This window comes from Bubalus kerabau, chromosome 13 (genome assembly GCF_029407905.1).
Source record: "Bubalus kerabau isolate K-KA32 ecotype Philippines breed swamp buffalo chromosome 13, PCC_UOA_SB_1v2, whole genome shotgun sequence".
NCBI classification, from domain to species: Eukaryota; Metazoa; Chordata; class Mammalia; order Artiodactyla; family Bovidae; genus Bubalus; species Bubalus kerabau.
Genome location: NC_073636.1, coordinates 43,165,429 through 43,178,398, shown reverse-complemented (window position 1 = coordinate 43,178,398; position 12,970 = coordinate 43,165,429). Strand labels below are relative to the sequence as shown.

Here is a 12,970-nt window from a genome sequence, read left to right as displayed (position 1 = left end):
CTAAACTTTTGCAGGCAGGCCCCAGGGATGCATGATGCTGTTGATGTGGGTGATGCTATTGACATGCAAGGGCTCAGGAAGAGGAGGAAGGAGGCCATGGAGTCACTCCAGAACATCAGGGTGAGGCCCATGAGTGTGACCTGGCTCCTGAGAAGGTCAGGAAACTCAGGAGCCCCATGAAGGAGTGGGCGAACGAGACGAGAAAGAGGGTGGAGCCCACGGCCCACTTGTGCTGTGAGGGGGGGGTCCCTGCACACCTGGGACACTATGAGGAGCTCCAGGCTCCTCATAGTGATGATGACCACCACTGCCAAGGTGGCCATGCTGCAAGCCACCAGCATGCCTGGGGCACATGGGCCTGACTTGAGTCTCAGAGGAAATGCAGCCCAGTCTAGTTGGAGCCAGTGCAGAAGTACCACAGTCTAAAGAGGAGGTCATCGGCCAGGAGCCATTGCCGCCACGGATGGAGACGAAGTGGAGGACCATGGCCCGGGTGTCACACAGGATGATGAAGGCTCGGTGAAGGATTCTAAGAAGGACCAGTGGGGCCTCCTTTGGCCAGCAACCGTGTCTGGAAACAGCGAGCTTGACCAGAGGGCTCTTCATTCCCTCCTGCCTTGCTGCCTCCACACCCCCTCGCTCAGATCTGCTGGGTCTAAATTTAATGTTAATAAACTGCCCGCTCCTATAAACCAGTTATTGAAGAAATGACGTATAACATCATTAAGTGACATATAATGTCATATAATGAGAAATGACCCTCCTAAATGACATAATGTCTCAACAGAGTAAAAATGAGATTTTTGCAGTAGCAACAGTGTGTTTGCAGAGAGATGGGAGGTATTTGGGTGTGTATTTTCTATGGGGAGGAGGTTTCAGGAAAAAAAAAGAACAGACCAGCAGGTACTCAGCGATTCGGGATAGCCATGGCACCGGAGAAGGGAGTCTTAACATCAAAGAAGGGCCAGCATTAGTCCCAGGAAGATGGGCATTTAATCATTATTTTTATCATGGGTTGTCTTTACTTCTGATCAGTGCGTTCTTTTCTTTAATAACTAAAGCAGATGTACAATGTATGTTTGATAGGCCATACGCAGGCTATTTTAGTTAGCATAAAATTTGAGTTAATTCAGGGATAAGCCAGAATGACTTCCCCATACCCCAGCAGATGAACATTTCTTTTATCAATCTGTTCTTGAGTTTTCTAAATATATAAACTATTTAATTCCTTAACATAGGACACATACTTTCCCACAAAAGAATGAAACTTATTACCTGCTAGGAGTTTCACATCTCTGCTCTCATAATACTCCAAGTTCCTGATTCTATCTTTATTTTTATTTATTTATTTTTTAAATTAATTTTTACTGGGGTATAGTTGCTTTGGGGGCTTCCCTGATGCCTCAGCAGGCAAGAATCTGCCTGCCAATGCAGGAGACACAGGTTTGATCTCTGGGTTGGGCAGATTCCCTGGAGAAGGGAATGGCAACCCACTCCAGTATTCTTGTTCTGGGAAATCACATGGACAGAGGAGCCTGGCAGGCTACAGTCCATGGGGTCACAGAGAGTCAGGCACAAATTAGTGAGCAAACAACAACAACATAGGTGCTTTATAATATTGTATTTGTTTCTACTGCATTTAGCAAAGTGAATCAGCTATGTGTACATATATCACCTCCTTTGGGGATTTCTTTCCCATCTAGGTCATCACAGAGCACTGAGCAGAGTTTCCTGTGCTGTTCAGTAGGTTCTCACCAGTTATCTATTTTATACATAGTATCAGTAGCATATGTGTGTTGATCCCAGTCTTCCAATTCTTCACTCCATCTTTATTTTTAAATAGTGATGTGTTTGTAGCATATACACCAGACAAGTCTTGTAGGGTAGCAGTATCCCGGATGACCTGCAGGAAAAAACAGTCCACTTCCTGTCGGGCCCCAGAGGAATTGAGAGCACAGTGAGGTAATGTTTAGTTGCTCAATTGTGTCCAACGCTTTGCAGCCCCATGGACTGTACCCCACCAGGCTCCTCTGTCCATGGAGTCCATTCTCCAGGCAAGAATACTGGAGTGGGTTGTCATGCTCTTCTCCAGGGGATCTTCCCAATCCAGGGACTGAATTTATGTCTCCTGCATTTGCAGGCAAAATCTTTACCAGTGAGCCACCAAGAAGCCCTGAAGTAAAGTTACCAGTTGGCTAAATGCTGTCACAAACCAATGGACACCACACCCAGCAGAGCCCTCCACACCCTGCCCCTGGGATTCCCAGATGCTGTGGCAAAACAGACCCGGGACAGGGACAGGGAATTCTGCCCTTTATAAAAGTATCTGACAGAATGAAAGCCTTTTGCTTTTTCAGGAAGGTATTTAAAATGTGTACAAAAGGCCTACTTACATTTAACTGTAAATGACAAAGCGACCAGAGGGTTTTGCAATGACAGGTTGTCTTGACACATTTGCTGTTTAGTCATGCCCATTTCCTAGGACCTGGCAGCCCCCAGCAGCCCTCAGTAGCAGGGATTCCATGGGAAGTTCTGGGTTAAATGAACAAGTGATGAGAAGAGTGTGCAGATGGACAAAGGCAGGCAGGAAACATGAATAAAGGGCAAACACTGTATTTGTGCAATGAGAGTACGATGACATTGAAGCCCCTGAAATTGCCTTTTGGTGTGACTATAAAGCTATTAGATAAATTTAAAGTGAAAGTATTCACCTGCAATCATACCTACTCAGTGAAGCCTTGTGTAACAGTTATGTAGTATACAGTTTGTCTATAAAGAAGTAGCATGGAAGGATGTCCAAGATATAGTTATGAGAAAAAAGAAAGTGAACTCCCAAAAGAAAGTATTAAATCATGATCAGATTTTTGTAAAACTCCCCCCACTGCACAAATGTATACCCTCCCTGGTGGCTCAGTTGGTAAAGAATCTGCCTGCAATGCAGGAGACCTGGGTTCAATCCCTGAGTCAGGAAGATCCCCTGGAGAAGGAAACGGCAACCCACTCCAGTATTCTTGTCCTGGGAAAGAAATCTCATGGGCAGAGGAACTTCGTGGGCTACAGGCCATGGTGTCACAAGAGTTGGAGAAGACTTAGCAACTAAACCACATAAATATATATATATATTTGGTTACACATATACAGAGAAAAATCTGGAAAACTGTCCACTAAAGCATTTGCTCTGGTTGGTTCCAGGAAGGCTATCAGGGAACTTTCATTTTCCGTGTTTGTAGTTCTGTATCGTTTGCATTATTTCCATGCATACACTTTATTTTCATAAACATTTAAAATCTTAAGCCTTTTCTTCTATGTTTCCCTGCACTTGACCATATCTTAATTTTGTAGTTAGGAATAAAAAATGCAAATCACCCATTTTATTTTATTTTTAGTGTCTTTTTGAAATATGGTTTTTATTTTATATTAGAGCATAGACGATTTACAACATTGCGCTAGGTTTAGGGTTTACAGTAAGGGATTCAGTTACACATATACATCCACTCTTTTTAGATTCTTTTCCCATATAGGTTATTACTACAGAATATTGAGTAGAGTTCCCTGTGATACATAGTAGGTCCTTGTTGAATAAATCACCCATTTTAGCTACACCTTTTTTGTTTTTTGGCAACTGCATTAAAAAATAGTCTAATTCTTGGCTCTGGGGCTCATGCTGAGGTCAGCACAGACTCGATTCTGAACCAGCACTGTATTTAGCTTTTCACAAGTCACTGGGCTCTCGGGTGGGAAGAGTAGCTGTTCTTCCTCCTGCAGTGAAAATGTGGAATCACCAGCTATTTTCATCTGTGTAAGTACTAATTTCCTCCCATAGCTGTCTTCTCTCTCTCCTTTCTCCTTCCTGTTTATCTGGGCAGAAGCTGGCTGTGCTTGTCTAGCATGGACTCAGGAAGGATGGAGACCACCTCAGAGGGGATAAAGTAGAGAAACTGGACCTCGTCACTGGTCTTATCAACATTTATCTGTGAGCTCTCTCTCCCTCTCTCTTTTTCTAAAACATTGTTTTTAATTGAAAGATAATAGCTTTATTATCCAACAATATTGTGTTGTTTTTCTGGCATACAGCAACATGAATCAGCCACAGGTATACGTATGTCCCCTCCCTCCCACTTCCCACCCCGTCCCATCCCTCTAGGTTGTCACAGAGCTCTGGTTTGAGTTCCCTGGGTCATACAGCAAATTCCCACTGGCTATTTCACATGTGGTAGTGTATACGTTTCCATGCTACTCTCTCCATTTGTCCCCCTCTCTCTTTCCCCTCTCCTCCACCCCAGATCCATGAGTCTGTTCTCTGTGTCTGCATCTCCATTCCCACCCTGCAAATAAGTTCATCAGTACCATCTTTATAGATTCCATATATATGCAATTTTCCTCTTCACTGTGAGTCTTTGCTGGTCCAGGAATCCTGCAATTCTGAGCCTGGGGGTTTGTTTCTCATCTCACACATTCAGTTCAGTTCAGTTCAGTCACTCAATCGTGTCCAACTCTTTGCAACCCCATGAATCGCAGCTCACACATGGGTCAACCCAAAGGAGCCCCTGCCTCCAGGAGCCTTCTCTTCCCTCCTGGAGGCAGTGATGTCTTCTTTCTAGGGGAGCACCCTCTCAAATCTTGGCACTAAACACACTCTAAATCACAGCCTCAGCATAACCTCTTACTTCACTCAGAGGTATTTTTCGAGTCTTCCTGTAGAACTGAGTATTTCACTTACAACGTAGCCTTGGACCTATTTACTCTCCAGTCAGCCAGGGGGACCATCTGTCTTGAGATTTGCTCTGGTGAAAATACCTAGAGAACTGAGTCTTGTTACTGATTTTAAAACCACTTGTAAAGAAGAACTGATTCCAGGTGTTTTGTGGGTTGATCTTTTTTTTTTTTTTTCTTTTTCTGTCCCTCCCTGTCCTTGCCCTTCACACTTCCTCATGGGCTAATCCTTTTAAAGGGCGTTACTTGCCTACAGATCCAGGAGATGGTGAAGGACAGGGAGGCCTGGCGTGCTGCAGTCCACGGGGTCACAAAGAGTCAGACAGGACTGAGCGACTGCAGCTTGCCTACAGAGAGCACCACCCCATCTTTGGATTAAGAGAAGAGGGAAGATTATTGTTTATCCCTGAGCTCTGGGGACCCCTGTCCCATCTTTGGACTCTGGCGAGTGGGTGAACCAGCCCAGGCTGTTGCAGTGGGTTGCAAAGCTGGGACGTCTGAGAAGTGCCGTCACAAGCCGCTGCTTCTCTGCCCCTGCCCCCACGCTACCTTGACTTTTGGAAAAAATATGGCGAAGATCAATTAACCCCAGTGATGCGAGTGGTGGAAGAGTGCCAGGTACACGCCCTCAGGCTCTGCAGCTTCCCCTCCTGTGAGCTCCTTTGATTTGGAGAAATGACAGTGAGGTGAAAACCAAAAGGCAAAGCAGGGGAAGTGTGGTCGGGCTGCTTAACTGTCTTGTTGTTAGCAACCCACTTTCGGTCTAGATTGACGCCTGGATAGTAAAAGTGTTTGCTTGTTATGTTCTATGTGCTGGAAAAAAAAAAAAAAAGAGTAAGACCTGTGTGTGTGTGTGTGTGTGTGTGTGTGTGTGTGTTTCTGTAGGAAATTCACCGCACCAGGAAGTCAAGCTCCTTGCTGGGGCCAGTGAGAAGAGGTCAGATAATTTCTCAGGTTTTTCTTTCCCTGGATTATATTCAGGAAGCTAGAGGGGAAACTGCAGTTCCTGCCTTGACACATTCTCACTGATATTTATTTATTAAAACTTTTTATTTATTTATCTTGGCTGCACCAGGTCTTAGTTGCAGCATACAGGATCTAGTTCCCGGACCAGGGATCGAACCTGGGCCCCTTGCCTTGGGATGCGGTGTCTCAGCCACTGGACCAGCAGGGGAGTCCTTGTCACTGATATTTAAAAGAGAGAAAACCTCCCGATTATTGGAAAGAAGCAGTGATGCACTCTGATGCCTTCAAGAGCTCGCGTCTGGCTGACTGGACATGCAGGGAGCATCAAGCCCAAGAGTTCAGAGGGCAGGGGGCCAGGTGGGTTTTCAGATGCTTGGCTGAAGAGCAGACAAGTTATTGAACTTTGCTCAGCTTTGATTGGACTGGATGGACTCTTAGACTTAAAAATCTAAGAAATTTTGATAATACTGTTCTCTGTTGCAATTGGGGAAACCGATACTACATGACAAGCAGTGGCGATGCTTTTAATGACAGGTTACAAAGCAAATAAGGATGTCAGAGAGCCGGCCCTTCCCTTAGTGCCTTCAATGTGCCAGGTGTTATACTCGGACCCTTCTGGCAGGTGGGCGTTGTGGCCTTTCTACAGATGAGAACATTGAGTCACTTGATCTGAATTCTCCTGGACGGGGAGTTGCAGGGTTGTGTTTTAAACAGAGTTCTCTGCTGCCAAAGCCCGCTTCCTTCCTTTTATCTTACGCACTTGCCCTGACTCAGCAGCAGTGAGCTTGGGGGCACCTGAAGACAGCATCGCCAGGGCAGCAATGCCCAGAGGAGCCATGTGATTCTTCATGTAATGGGTCTCTGTCCCTGGCTTGTGAGATGGGAAACAAAGGCACCACTGTTCAGCAGAAACCCAGCAGGAGAGGCAAGTATTCTCTGTGAGCTGGGGTCTTATTTAGGGTCGCCAGACCTGGCAAAATCTGGGACACCCAGTTAAATCTAAACTTCAGATAAGGCACAAATGCTTTTCAGTGGAATTACATCCTGTGAAATATTTGGGATGTATTTATAATAAAAAAGCATTCGTGGTTTATCTGATATTCAAATGTAACTACATCTTCTCTGGCAACCCTGACCTCATTGTATCACATCCTTGCTGTTGACTCTGCTCAGGAAACCCTTGCCCACTGTCTGCAAAAATCAACATGATTTCCGCCCTTCCAGGCCCAGTCCTGATGCCACGTCTTCCGAGAAGCCGTCTCCTCGCACGGCCCCACCACACAGAGCCCTGATGTAGTCACAGACAAGCCCTGCTCCTGTTACAGATGTCAGCTTCCTAAGGGCACAGGCTGGTCCCCTGTTCGCTGCCCCTCACTGACCTTTCACTCATTCCACAAAGACTTAGGTGGGGCCCACGTATGCCACCTGGAGGAGGAAACGGCAACCTACTCCAGCATTCTTGCCTGGAGAATCCCATGGACAGAGGAGCCTGGCACGCTACAGTCCATGGGGTTGCAAAGAGTCGGACACGACTGAATCGACTTAGCATGCATGCATGCACCTATGCCAAGTGCAAAGCAGGCCTGGACCCTGATCTTGTGGTTTTCATTTTGCAGAAAAGCCGGGTGTTCTCAGGCCAGTTACGAGCAGTTGTGTGAAGGGATGGAATAGAATGTGGCAGAGGGCTGCTCTGAGGCTGTCAGGGGCTAGGATGAACAGGAGGAACCCACAGGACAAGTCAAGAGAAATTTCCAGAAGACACTGAAGTGTAAGAAAGCCTGGTCAGTTTGGGGAACTGAAGGCAGGGAAGTGGGACCCAGAGAGAGGTTTTCTACGTGGTGGGTGGGAGGCAGGGGCCCGCAGGCAGTGTGGGACCGTGCCTGCTCCACCCTAAGTGGAGACGATGAGTCTGCAAGTGAGGGAAACCATCAGATGTGTTACCAGCTTTGGGGGCTGCTCGTGAGAGTTATGTGAAGGGAAGCATAAAAGTGGAGGAAGCAGGAGCAGTCAGAGGCCATTATGGGAATTCAGGCCAGATAGACGTGGGGGAGGCAGTGTGGACAGGGGCTCTCACAGTAGTTCCAGGCCCACCTGCTATCCCACCTGGTCTGGAACTTGTCCACCCTCCCCAAACCCCTTCCCCCAAAGTAGAGGTTATCTGCCTTACCCCTGAAGCTGGGCAAGACTTCCCCAGCCGACCCTGACTGATGGCAGGTGGGGAAAGGCAGTGTGGACTCTCCCTTCTCTGGACGTTCACCTCTGGGACCCCAGCTCCCACCCCATGAAGACACACCGGCCCATAGGGAGAGGCCTCAGGGGAGGCCCCTGCAAAAACCTGAGCCGCCAACCAGCAGCATCGATGCCAGACGATCCCTGACCCACAGCATCCGTTAGACTCTGGCTAAGCTGCGGCCCACGGGACTCGAATGGGATTGGTACACCTACCTTCCTCAAAGGGGACATGACTCCCTTCACGGGCTGAGGAGCAGGCTTAGGGCCCGGAACACTGACACTGGGAGTCTGCCTGTCCCCAGCTGTCCTAACTCACCCTGGGTTGGCTTTACCCAGACTCTTACTTGGGGCGGAAATACATTTGTGTGTATGCCACTGTTATTTTGGGTCTTAACTATGGGAGCAGAATTGATGTACTAACTAATGGAGGCAACAAGGGAGGTGTAAATAGAGTGGATGGAAGCTCTGAGAAGGAACAGTGACGTGTGTGAACATTTTATTGATCTGCCTTCCCCACGGGCACGTGTATAAGGTCAGGAAGGGGGAAGGTTTTGAAAGTATATGGGATCCACACTCACAGAGCAAATGGTTTCTTCTTTGCTTTTGGAAGACATGTTTTTCTTGACCTGCAGACTTTTTTTTTTATTTATATTTTAATTGGAGGATAATTGCTTTACAGTGCTGTGTTGGTTTCTGCCACACATTAACATGAATCAGCTATAGGAATACATATGTCCCCTCTCTCCTGAACCTCCCTCCTACCTCCCTCCCTATCCCACCCCCTAGGTTATCAGAGTACTGGATTTGAGCTCCCTGTGCTATATGGCAAATTCTCACTGGCTATCTATTTTACACATGCTAATGTATATGTCTTAATGCTACTCTCTCCATTTGCCCTACCCTCTTCTTCACCTGCCGGAGAAGGCAATGGCACCCCACTCCAGTACTTTTGCCTAGAAAATCCCATGGATGGAGGAGCCTGGTAGGCTACAGTCCACGGGGTCGCTAGAGTCGGACACGACTGAGTGACTTCACTTTCAGTTTTCACTTTCATGCATTGGAGAAGGAAATGGCAACCCACTCCAGTGTTCTTGCCTGGAGAATCCCAGGGATGGGGAAGCCTGGTGGGCTGCTGTCTATGGGGTCGCACAGAGTCAGACACGACTAAAGTGACTTAGCAGCAGCAGCAGCAGCAGCAGCAGCTTCTTCACCTGCTGTGTCCACAAGTCTGCTATGTCAGCTTGCAGACTTTCTCACTGAGTGATTTTTGTTTCAGTCTAATGTTAAATGATTAAACTGAGCTAGCTAAACTCTTATCAGCTGGGAGAACGGGGAGCATGTGAGAGACCCAGAGCTGTGGATTAAGGGACAAGGTAACCAGCAAGCTGGACTTTGTTTTACGTGTTTCATGTTCATCTGAATCTTGGTTGATGATGGATTTTTCAACGAAATGGGGAAATATAAAGCCCATACATGCTACAAGCTGGGACAGGAGAATGCTCTAGAATTCTGAGAGCTGCCTGAAGTTATCAGAGACTAATCCAAACAGACATATTCCACTGCATTCAGGCTATATCTGTTCACGCAGGCTTTTAGTTAGTCTCTTAACTGCTGCTGCTGCTGCTGCTGCTAAGTCGCTTCAGTCGTGTCCGACTCTGTGCGACGCCAGAGATGGCAGCCCACCAGGCTCCCCCTTCCCTGGGATTCTCCAGGCAAGAATACTGGAGTGGGTTGCCATTTCCTTCTCCAATGCATGAAAGTAAAGTCAAAGTGAAGTCGCTCAGTCGTGTCTGACTCTTAGCGACCGCATGGACTGCAGCCCACCAGGCTGCTCCGTCCATGGGATTTCCCAGGCAAGAGTACTGGAGTGGGGTGCCATTGCCTTCTCCAAGTCTCTTAATTAGTGAGCCTTAAAAAATCCTGGGAGAATAAAGGCAATATTGCCCTGGCCCGCCACCTGCTGGTAGCTCTAGGAATGGCAAGCTGGATAAACAGCCACGGGCACAGTGCTCACATTTTCTGGGTGTTGAGTTTTGCACTTTCTTTTCCCTGTTGCAATCCCTTTAAATTTTTTTTTTGTAAATACTATCTTGTATATATACATATATATATATATTTTTTTTTACACATATATATGTAAAATGTGTGGAGTCCCAGCTATTTTCAAATGACAAAATTGTATTTCTCCCCAGCCTCCGCCCTGAAATTTCACGTGGGTCAGCCGTGCTCTCAGGACTGCCTGTAGCCTCTGGGTGCTGGTCATGGGCGGGGCGCTGAAAACCCCGGGGCAGGTGGTGGCCACTCTCTGGAAGGGGACACGGAGACAGCATCCGCAGTCAGTGCGCTGGGTCGTGGCAGAGCTCCATGGGTGGGACTGAGGGACTGCGGCAGCGTCGGTCAGGCTGCAAAGCTGAAGCCAGGACCAGGGAGCCACTGTGGGGTGGAGCCAACTGGATCGCAGGGCCTCCTGTCCAAGGAAAGTCCCAGGGAGGCCAAGGGAGGGGTGGTGTGCTGGCTCTGGAATGAATGTAGGGAGCTTGGGGGAGCACAGGTCTTTTTTGTTTACTTTTTATGTTATACTGGGGTATGGTTGATTGAAAGGTTTTCAAAAATTCTGATTTTAGGGGTAGGCTAGGTTTTAAGTGAGCTGGATGTGGGGCCGACTTAGGACGTCCATGCAAAAACGTACAGCCAGCAGCAGAGCGTCAGGGCTGGAGAGACTCGTTGGTCAGGGGCAGTGGGATGAGAGTGGGTGAGACGTGGCTGTGCAGGACGGAGCAGGGACAGAAGCTCATACAGGTCAGGGCCTCATGGAGACAGGAAAGGAAAGAGAGAGAGCAAAGCCCAGAAGCACGTTGTTGGAGGTGACAGGAAACCAGCTTCCGGAAGGCGGGAGTGATCGCTCATTGAACTGAAAGCATCAGGAACAGGAGGGCCGAAGGACATCACCTGAATTGGCAGTTAGGTCCCTGTGAACTAGAGCAGCAGCTGGAAGCTGGTGGCAGGGACCAGCAGTGCTGGTAAGCTGGGGACCAAGGGCAGGTCGGGATGAGAAAGGATGCTTGAGACTGAGGATGGTCAGAAGGGCTGCACTACGGAAGAGCCGGGGGAGGATGAGGCTGGCTAGGAAGGGTGTTCAGTACAGCATCCAGGACGCAGTCAGTGCTCAAGACCACGGGAGTCATCCCCCACTCACTGACTGTATCAAGATCACACGTGCCAGGGCTGTTCTGAGCCCTGTAGATACAGTGCGTGAGCAAGAGACACAGAAACCCCGGCAGAGGAGCTTACCTTCTGGGGAGACAGAGAGTAGACAAAAGAAACAACTCACGTTGTATGGTGTATTCCTTAGTGGTCAGTGCTATGGAGAAAGCATAAACTAAGGGAAGAAGATAGAACGTTGAAGGAAGGGAAGGATTTTTAGATCATGTGGCCAGGGAAGGGCCCCATTCAGTGAAGACCCAAAGGAAGGGAGAAAAGTACCTCCAATTAGGAAGTGAGGGGATAATGATAATGATCACCACCCCTGTATCAGCATTCTCAGTGCGCCACTCCTGCAGGAACAGGTGTAATTGTATCGTTACCACCATCTTTGCCAGGGAATGGTATTGTCATCACTGTCCTCTCTGGCTCCCCAGTGGTTTTGGCAGCACATCTGACGGCCCGGGTCCAGCTACAAGAGCCTCTCAGATGGAGAGCCGCGTCCTGGGGAACCAACTGCAACCCCACAGTGTGTACATCAGGTCCACAGCTCGGATGGGAAGGCACCTGTGAGCAGTCACTGCAGAGGAAAAGCTGCATCATGTGTGCACCGAGGGGAGATGGGCAGCACCCGGTGGGTCTTCCTGTCCCACCTGCAAGTACGGGTCCTCCTCATAGGCCACCCTCAGACCCAGAGTAAGCGACACAGAGACACCTCCGGGGCAACAGAAAAGGTGCCAGCAGCTCAAGGAGGTACAGGTGGAGAGTGTGTGACTCAGAGGTCACAGTCGTGTTTCTGTTGTTATTGTGTTAGTCGCTCAGTCATGTCGGACTCTGTGTGACCCCATGGACTGTATCCTGCCAGGTTCCTCTGTCCATGGATTTCCCAGGCAGGAATGCTGGAGTGGGTTGCCATTTCCTCCTCCATGGGATCTTCCACACCCAGGGATCAAAGCCATGTCTCCTGCATTGGAAGGCAGGTTCTCTACCACTGAGCCACTTGGGAAGCCCATCGTGTTTCTACCAGAGCATTCATCTGGTTGCTAGAGATAAAAACCCGCCAGCACTGTCTGGGAATAGTGAAGAATTCGACATTCTTGCCACGTCTGTTAAGTTCCCACCAGATTACTCTGAACGAGGGGACTGAGTTGCTTGTGATTGACACATACATTTTTCTCTAACAGATTGGCTGGGATTGATAATTATTCTTTGCATTAAAAAAAGAAAAGAATCCAAATGCTGGAGGACTCATCCTCTAATCTAAGTTGCTACAGAATTTCTTAAAGTTATGATGTCAAGTGTCTCATTTATTGGAGAGTCACAAATCACTTTCCCTGGGCAGATGGGACAGGACACTCGACCTGTGGCTTCAAGAACAGACACCATCCTCCAAATGAGGTTATGAAAAAGGTTTGAAAATATCTTCGATGTGTTTGTAGACGCGTTTATTATCCAAAGTGAGCCAATACAGAATTGTCATTAAAAAAATAATAACCTTATGATTAAAACATTATAGTTTAATGTTTTAAACTTTAAATGTTTAATTAAATGCTTTAATGTACATTAAATGTTTTAATGTTTAACATTAAGAAGCAGAGTTTAGAATACAGACGCATTTCCATTAACTGCTTTTAAACTGTCTATGTAAATAGATCCTTGCATTTCCTTTCCGGCTTTGAAACCAAAAGCTAAACCACTGTAATGACCAATGAAAAGCCTGTGAAAGAAGAAAGTAAACAGGCCAGTCATGTTTTGTGGCTCAAGGCAATGGCAAGTTGCTACATTCTAAATGTTATCATGGCCTTTCCACACGTGATTTATTATAAAACATCTCACACATAACAGCCGGCACACTGTA

General features: G+C 47.5%; 1 pseudogene; it reads right to left on the bottom strand.

The window, feature by feature from the left end:
• On the bottom strand, positions 1-2,721 carry LOC129625171 (voltage-dependent calcium channel gamma-like subunit; annotated as a pseudogene).
• Positions 2,722-12,970: the final 10,249 nt, after the last annotated feature.